A 10237-nucleotide genomic window follows, 5' to 3' on the forward strand; every position below is an offset into this window, starting at 1 on the left:
CATCTGTGGTGGTACTTCTTAGCATGTGTAAGCATGTTGATTTATACTACATTCTGCTGAGGAACAGCAAAACCCACAAACAAATAACAGCAACAACAAAAAATCTAATGCAACTTTCTTCAGCATTTAAGATGAGTAATGTCATTTTGTGCTGAATTTCAATCAGACCTAAGATTTCAATGTATACTTGTCACAATTTAATGCAGGCTTAGACTAAATTTTGTTATAAGAATAGAGCCGGCATTATATACAATGGAGCTAATAATAACCTATAGTGCATAGTTAGATCAATTCACACCAAAGAGGCCGCTTATTGTGGATCTTAAGGCATACAAGCAAAAATAACCCCATTTTATAGAGTCAAAGTGAGGTCAGATAGAAAATAGACTAAATTTGAAAAACATTTAGTCAAATGTTTATGATAAACTGTCTTTGTGGTCTTGTTAGTTGCTGCATTTGTGATACAATGAATGAGGTGATCAATGCAAAGTTAAAGTAAAATCAGAAACAAGTTGTTCTATGATCTCTGCACATGTTGAAGCATTTAGATGGTCTAAGTTATAGTTAAACAGTGTGCAATCTCCACTAAACCTGCCTTCATACAAGCACTGCCAACCTCCATGCAGTCGCCTGCAGGCCTTTCTTTTAACATTTTGTGGGCTTTGGAACTTTGTGAAGCAGTGTGTGTGTTTCTTGAAAAGAAAATAGCCAGACTTTTAGGAGAGTGAGAGATATTACCTTGCTCCATGAGTCAGGGCTCAAGGAGCAAAACCAGCGGTCTGACACATACACACACACACACACACACACATAACACACTCACTCAGTCTTTACTGTCTCTTCAAGACTAGCTCGTTGATTCTGATTTTAAATATCTGGAGTTTTTACAAAGCTTCAAACTTAAACTCTGCTTCTGTTTTCATTTTGTGCATGTACATGTGTGCACAAGATGTGTAAAAGTCTCTGTAGTAACAAACAATAGACCAATTTTACTAGTTGCCTAAATACTTAGTGTATTTATACAAGAGTGCTGTAATCTTGTCTGGTGTTTCAGCTCAAATGATGGTACAGTAAAATGAGTAGGCCAGTGAAAGTAAAGAGAGGGGGATAAATACAGATAGCCTATGGGCTGATATAACACAATTTAGAGGATATATGACCTAAAAACACACACAAATAACGCTATCTGTCACCTATATTCATTCAAACACATACAGAAACCAATAGCATTTGAAGCAGTCATAGGATTCGAGAAACGTGTATGTGTGAGCCACCAGAGTGTAAGAATACTGAAAAAGCCTTTGTTCACTAACGCACACTGACCTGAATTTGAGAGTGAAGAATAGAGGCTTAACCAGACTTAGTACGTCATGTGTGTTTGTGTGTGCGGTGTATTGTGATAGCGGCAATACTGTGAATGTGATACAGTGAGGCCAAAGTCTGATAACATTGAAAATTCAAACCTGAAATAAATACACATTTAAAATGTAATTAAATAAAAACAATAAAAAATAAAATAAAACAATGATATAAAGTCAAGAAATATTATTTACAGTTCAGAACATCTAGGTTACTAATCATATAAATTTGTGCAGTTGACCATGGAACAAATGCTACTATTGTGCCACATGATCCTGAACATCTCCATATCAGCGCCGATAAGACCAGGTAAACACAAACTTGTAGAGTCTATAGTTTCACCTATACTGCCATTAAAACATAAGGCAAGGAAAACTAATAAAAATAATTATAATAAATGGTGCATAAAAATAAACGTCATACAATAAAAACTGTGTAAAAGTAATAATTAATTAAATTGAAGATAAATTAAATTAATAAGTTACATAAAACTACATGTTTAAAGACAATCCAGGCTCAATCAACAAAGTCTTGCACATGAATCAATTTGCTTTCACAATTAATATAATGCTTAATGCAAAATACAAGCATTTTCCTGCATAGTGTCTCAGACTTCTGGTCCACCCTGCGGAGCAACAGCAGGTCAGATTGTTCTCAGCCATCGCAATAGATAACACTTTAGCAGTTAGGCACACCCATTCTCATGCATACACACTCAGTGCAGGGTTTTGGTGGAAATGTCAGGCTCAACCTGGTTTCAGGGTCATAGCAGGTTTACTGACAGCAATGGATCTAGCTGTAATCACTGGCATTTTGAACGCACGCGACAGGCCGACATTACACACACACACATACACAGACACACACACACATTATTGCACTACACACACACACACATGGCATACAGCATAATACACCTGCAAACACACATTTGCCATAAATTGAAAATAATATTTTGAACATTTTCTAGTAAGACAACTGAGGATACTTAAAGGAAGCTAGTCTTTTATCAAAGAGAACTACTCTAGCTTATTATTAGAAAGGTGAGTCTCAGGTAACTATCAGCCCAGGAACACACCAAAAGGTTAAGACTCTGTAAATGGTCTTTCAGTGAGGTGCACACTCACAACCTGGGCAAAGTCTGAAGTATGAGTTGTTACTTCATTTGACAGACGTGTTACATTGTGGATCTACAGGATCTCATCGTAGATTAAGTATGACGCTCTACAGTTATTAGTACTGCTAAATCTAGCTAGTTTTATTATTTTCGTTCAATTTTTATTACACTATATTTTGTAAGTTATATTACTTTACATAAAATGTTCAAAAGTAAAAATGAACATTTTCCTGGATGTACCATAAGTCACTGTTATCAACCAGGCTCACTTCACGTGTTATTATTAGTTGCATTATTTATTTTAACGATTTTACCTTCACCTTATGCTTGTTTATCAGCTGAGGAGTTAATAAGATTCACAGCACAAGTGGAACGATCAGCAGTCCAAACTGCCTGACAAATACCCTAGCAGGCGAGGCATATGGAGGCCCACTGAATCCCAGGTCACTGCGCTAAGATTGTGAGTCTTTATAGAAAAGTTTTGTTAAAGAAAGTTTACATTACATACAAACATCTCCTTAAACTTTTTACATTACTCAAAACAAGCATACACGAAAGCAGACACAACACACATGTAATCCTACTCTCCTTAAAGGCAGATAACTCACATAAACACACGAGTAATTCCTCTCAAGCTAATAAACATATTTACAAGATGCATCCAAACTCCTCTCCTTTAAAACTATGTCTCACAAACATGAAGAAGATACAGAAAAGCAAGATACTGAGTGAAGTATTGATAAAGCTTGAGCAGTGCCTGTTCATAACTTGTTTTTTAATAGGTTCAAATTCTGTTATGTATATGAGCAAACAGGCACTGCTCTGCTTTATCAATGCACTTCACCCAGTGTCTTGGCTTTTTCTTTGCATCTTCTCCTTCAAGGGTTTGTGAGACATAGTTTTAAAGGAGAGAGGGGTTTGATGCATATGAAATGTGTTTGTTAGCTTGAGAGGAATATACGTGGTGTTTATGTGAGATTATCTGCCTTGCAACAGGAGAGTAGATTACATAAACAGAGGTCTGCTCATGTGCTGCTTGTTTGAAGTGTGTGTAAAGTTTAAGGAGATGTTTGTGTGTAATAAAACTTCTTTTAACAAATTTTCTATAAAGACTCACAATCTTGACGCGGTGATCTAAAGGTGATGTCCCATGTGCACTCCTTCCCGTTAGTATTTGGTTGTACAGTTTGGATCAGTTGATCGTCCACTTCAGTTGTGAATCTTGTGCTCACACTCATTGATAAACAAGCATGGGGTGAAGAGGCAAAGATCGCGAAATAGTAATGGCACAACAATAACACGGAGTGGTACAGTTTAGATAATATGGACTTATGAGTACATCCAGAAAATGTCTATTTTTGCTTTTGAGACATTTTATGTAAAGGTAATATAACACAAAATACAGTGTAATAAAAGTTAGACGGAAAATAATAAAACTAGCTAGATTTATGATGCTGGCTAACTGAAACACACGCAATCTGTGATAAGATCCACTGTAGGTCATAATGCTGACACGCCTGTCCAAATGAAGAGTATAACTCATTTCCTGAACTTTGTCTCCGGTTGTGAGGTGTGCACCTCACTGAAAGACCATTACAGAATGCTTAACCTTTGTGTTTACCTGGGCTGATGAGTTTACCTGAGATCACCTTCTAATAAGCCAGAGTAGTTCTCTTGATAAAAGACTAGCCTTAACGTATCCCCAGTTGTCTTACTAGAAAATGTTCAAAATACTTTTTCGAATTTATGGCCAAAATGTGTGTTTGCAGGTGTGTGTACTGTATGTGTGTGTGTGTGTGTGTGTGTATGTGTGTGTGTGTGTACATGTGTGTGTGTGTGTGTAAAAGGTATGTTCAAAAATGCCAAGTGATTACAGCGCTAGATCCATGCTGTCAGTAAACTCTATGACCTGAGAAACCAGGTTAGACAAACATTTCACCTAAAACCCTGCTGAGTGTGTATGCATGTGAGAATGTGTGCAATTTCTTGCTAAGTGTTATCTAACATGAATGACTGAGAACAATCTGACTTGCTAAGTTGCTTTCATACAAAGAAGACCAAAGTCTGAGACTGATACAGGAAAATGCTTGTATTTTGCATTACATTATATTAATTAGAAAAAGCAGAATTGATTCAAGTGCAAGACTTTATTTGATTGAGCACAGTTGTCTTTAAACATGAAGTTTTTTATGTAACTTATTAATTTAATTTATCTTCACTAATTAATTATTACTTTTACTGAAGTTTTTATTGTATAGCGTTTTATTTTTATGTACCATTTTATTATAATTATTTTTATTATTAGTTTTTTCCTTGTCTTATGTTTTAATGACAGAAAGTGAAACTTATATGAATCCCATGTTTGTGTTTACTCCTGATCTTATCCAGCATGATATAAGAATGTTCCAGGATCATGTGCTTTAATAGTAGCATTTTGTCTATGGTCAACTGCACAAATTTGCTTATATGATTAGTGACCTAGATGTTCTGAACTGTAAATAATATTTTGACTTTATATCATTGTTTTATTTTATTTTTATTGTTTTATTTCTAATTACATTTTAAATGTGTATTTATTTCCAGGTTTGAATTTTCAATGTTGTATCAGACTGGTGGCTCACTGTATCACGTGGCCAGCATTGCCGCTAATACAATACACACGCACACACAAACACACATGAGCGCTAAGTCTGCTGTTTCTGGTCCTTCACTCAAATTCAGGCCAGTGTGCATTAGTGAACAAAGGTATTTTCAGTAATCTGCCTCTGGTGTTCACACATACACACGCTTTCTGTTACTATGACTGCTTCAAATGCTAATATTTTACAGCATGTGTTTGAATGTGAATACTAAGGTGACTTGAATAGCCATTTGTGTGTGTTTTTAGGTCATATATCCTAAGTGTGTAAGATATCAGCCCATAGGCTATCTGTGTTAGTTCTCTCCTTTACTTTCACTGGCCTACCCATTTTACTGTAATTATCATTTAAGGTACAAAACACCAGACAGATTACTGGCACTCTTGTATAAATACACTAGTAATACAGGTAACCAGGTAAAATTGGGTCTATTGTTTGTTATTACAGAGAGATTTTTACACATCCTATGCGCATACATGTACAATGCAAAGGAAATGAAAAAGGAAGTGAGGCTAAGACTTGAAGCTTTGTGAAACCCAGATGCTTAAAATCAGAATCAGCGAGCTAGTCTTGGAAGAGACAGTAAAGACTGAGTGAGTGTGTTATGTGTGTGTGTGTGTGTGTGTGTATTCCAGGATGCTGCTGGTTTAACTCCTGACCCTGACTCTGGAGCTTAAAGGGTAATATCTCTATCCTCCTCTCCTGGTGGTCTAGCTGTTTTTCTTTTCAAAGAGAAACACACACACTGCTTAAAGTTTCCAAAGCCCACAAAATGTTAAAAGGCCTGCAGGGCAGAGCTGTACCTCCTGGAGGCTGACAGTGCTTGTAAGGAAAGGCAAGGTTTAGTGGGAGACACTGCTTAACTATACAGACCTCATCTAAATGCTTCAACATGTGCAGAGATCTGTAGGACAACTGTTTTACTTGCCATTTAATCACATGTCTAGTCACTCATTCATTGTATCACAAATGCAGCTTTAATTCAACAAGACCACAAAGACAGTTTTATCAGAGAAACATTTGCAGACTAAATGTTTTTCAAATTTAGTCTGTTTCTCTTTATCTGACTTACTTTGACTCTATAAATGGGGTTGTTTTTTTGCTTGTATGCCTTTAAGATCCCCAGAACGGCCTCTTTGACGGAATTGGTCAACTATGCAATTATGCAGGGTTTGTTATTGGCTCCATTGTATATAATATCGCTCTATTCTTCATACAAACAGAATGGGCTTCTTGCATTAAATTGTGATGTTAAGTATACATTAGAAATCTTAAGGTCTGATTGAAATTCAGCACACAAAATGATATTACTCTGCATCTTAAATGCTGAGAAGAGTTGTGTTTAGATTTTTTGTTGTTACTAAGGTTAGTTTAGGTTTTGCTGTTCCTCAGCAGAATGTAGTATAACCAAGCATGCTACATGCTAGAAGTGCTACCACCAGATGACTACTCTCTACTTATCCTTTTCTAGCTACTATTAGTCTTACAGTATCTGCATATACTTCCTTTGCAGTCATGTTTGTTCTCATGAATAAAGCTGTTATGCACTGGCACACGTGTAGGCTACAATGGTGTTGATACACTCATGCTGGCATCCCCATTATCCTTTGAACATTCATTCTTTATCTGTAACAAAAAAGAAGAAAGCAATGAACGGGGTTAGGGTCATCTGAAACAGAAGGAAGTGATAAGATTCACTAAATCCTTTCATTGAATTTTGAAAATATGCTTAAGAGATGTTAATGTGCTCTTCATGGCTAAAAATTCTTACATCTGAGTCAGATTTTAGTTTTGTTCATTTAATTTTTTCTGTTAAGTGCAATTACAGCAGTGATTGAGGCCTCTGGCATAAGCCTGTATCAGTTCATTAGCCAAAAAAAGAGAAGAAAATCTTGAAAAGAAATATGTGAGAAAAGATTTAAAATGATTCAAAGATTTCTTTTTTATCTGTGATATTTTACCATAAAACCTGCATCTTCTCTGCAACCAGCCAATCCATTTAACCACATGCTAAATAAATCCTGAAACAGATAACAGCCAATTTAAATAAAGCCATTGAATTGGCATTTGAGAAAAATGTCTTCATTTATGTAAATTAGGCTCATTATAGATGCATTTATTATAGATGTACCTAATATCTGATTTGCATAATTCTGCAGTTAATTAGACAACAAAAACACTCTTGCAAATAACCTGAGATTCATTTGATACAAATCGCCCCCTTCCTTTAAAACAAAGAAGGCAGGAGGAAATCATACTGTATAATGTTGAGAAGCACTGTAAATAATTAAGAAAAGCAGGAACATAGTCTGTGTGCTTGATAAGTGTGAATTGTCATTTAATGGTTTAGTGTTCAGAAGCAGTCAAACGACTCCTTATAATGTTGTTGTTTTTTTCAATAAGCATCTGTACGCCCCAGGTTCCATGAGTCAGAGTTCATGAAAGCTGTTATTTATGTGGCCCTAGGTTTAGCTAATTATCACACTTCCCAACCACTGCTCAAAACTACATATTTATCATACAAAACCTAAATGAATGACAGATGGAGAGTTAAAGAGACCTGTTCTTTGTGGGCTGTCACACATTTTTCATAATTAATGCTGTTTTAAAGCATGTATTTAACGATATCCCACTGTTAGTGTGTGAAGATGTTACGCTGAAGTACACCCTATTCTTATAATGAACTGCCACAGCTGAAGAGAAGAACTAAAATGTATCCTTCTAAAATCAACCCTACTCCAAAAAAATTATTGTAAAAGTCCAGCGCATCAAACCTTGCTTTCTTATCAGCATATACAAGAAATGAATCAGTCCTCTACTGTTTCCAGTTCAGTGTCTATCTGGCTCAGTACACATTCATACAGATTAGGAGTGTGTGGGAGAGCCTGGGACCTCCCTAAGTCTTCCGGCAACTGGGCCAGCAAAATCCAACCTCAGGACTCTGTGACAATGAGATGACGCTTACAGTAACTCATTGGAGTTGAGCTTATTCTTTCCCAACAGGATACAGCGCCACTCATTCACTCAAGGCGCAAAGCAATGTTCATTTTGATCGCTCATTTATGCAGTGACAGATACACCCAGAAGATCCAAATATAAACAGATGAATCATGAAACTGTTGATCCTGCTTTGAAGCCCAGCTTAAGCACCAAGATCCTTGTGATCAAAAAACTAGCTATCAAGGAAAATGTTTAAGGCTTTCTGGTTTATACTGATTAGATTAACTGATATGTCTTTGAATACGTGGGTTTCTGGAAAGATACAGCTGTTATGAGGACAAAGCACCTTTATATTTCAAATGTAATATTAATCCTATTATTATTCAAACACATATGAAATGTTACTATCCCTTGTCAAAGAGATGATTTAGTTTTAATTGCAGTCGTGTTGCTTTATCTGGCTCACTGGAACAAAACCTTTCAAATCTCAGCAACCTATTTGAGTCTTTTTTCATATTTTCTGATCCCATGGGGTGTGAGATTATGAAATAATAATGGCATGGACCACTGTATAGAGGCAATCATGCTGTTTCACATGTTATAATGAACATTTAATTGGATTCATTATCAGCATATATTAAAAACATACACAAACTAATATATCTTTTCATTTCTGTAGAGTCTATAATCATATATTATAATACTGTTATATGAATCTTCTACATATATCATTGCTAGTTTCAGACAAACTGAATCATGCTAAGAGTAGAATAAAAATAAAGCTGCAACACTTCTAACCATTTGCAATCTATTATCATGCAAGTCTAACAAATGACATTTGTTGCTGCTAATATATGGTTCAGTTTCCAAGAAGATGAACGGATCAAAGGCACTCAGATGTGAGAAAAATCCACAAAAACGACTGTAGAGAAGGCTGTACTGAAACTACTGACATGAAAGACCTTATGCTGCAATCAAACTACAGACACACAACGTCCTGGCAGGACAAAAATATAAAGAGGTGCTCTTGCAGTGAGTACCTGTCACAGGGTGAGAATGCCCTGATTCACACACATTTGTAAAGTTCTTGGTGCACTTTTCAGGCCTTACAAATCATAAGAACAACGAGTTTGCTGAACACTTCCGTAGATGTTATTTAACTCAAACACTATGTTTCATTTATAAGTGACAATCATACAACAGACAGATTAAAACCATAACTAGCTAAATCCAGATTCCTGTGTTTAGATTTAACGTCTTTGTAGGGCCTTAATATTTTGATCAAACCTACAGAACTTCCTTTGGCCACATAGTCGCCGAGAAAGAGCGGGGGTGTTTCACCTCTGTAAATGTTTGAAAAGTCAAATTTCCATTGTCATGAAATACATATATACAAATGAATTTGGGTGAGGTGTCAAAACATAACTAAGACTCCAAATCTCCATTTCAAATGAAAAAGCGCTGGCACGTGGTCTTACCGAGAAGAGAAATGAGCCTTAAGCCTTGAGATCAGAACATGATCTGAATTTTGAATGGGATATTGCTGTACTGGGAGGTGATAACTCAGGAACCTCCGTATCACAGCATTCTACGAAGCTTCAGGTCAGATGACAAACCGCCTCCGCACCAACATAGTCATACTTGCACACCAAAGCAAATAAAATATGTTAAACATCCATCTTTCATTTTCATTTTTCAACAGTAACTCCAAAACTTTACATGCACACACAGATTCTCCCTCGTTTCAGTTCAAAGGTTTCAACTGCATGGATGCGGTACTGAGTGGAGCCACCACTAACACACATACTTATTAGGAGGGTATTCTTGTAACAACCTGTGGTAATCAAATGTCAACTCAATAAAGGTTACTCATATAAAGAACAAAGAGAAAAAGAATGGGAACACACAATATCCAGCTTTTTCTCTCTTGTCATCTTAATTTCAGTTACTTTTTGTAAATTTGTATGTCATATTATTTGTTTTTTATTTTGAAATATTTAATTTATGGAGCTGGTTATGTATCTACATAATGTTTAAAATTTTAATTACGTTTTGGTTATAGTTATTTTAGCTACAATAAACTATATTGAAATAAGAAATGCTGCCTTGAAACTATATATATTAGGGCTGTCAATCAATTAAAATATTTCCATCTTTTTAATCTTACAACTATGTTAAAATT

The sequence above is a fragment of the Puntigrus tetrazona genome, chromosome 1, assembly GCF_018831695.1.
Source record: "Puntigrus tetrazona isolate hp1 chromosome 1, ASM1883169v1, whole genome shotgun sequence".
Classification (NCBI taxonomy): Eukaryota; Metazoa; Chordata; class Actinopteri; order Cypriniformes; family Cyprinidae; genus Puntigrus; species Puntigrus tetrazona.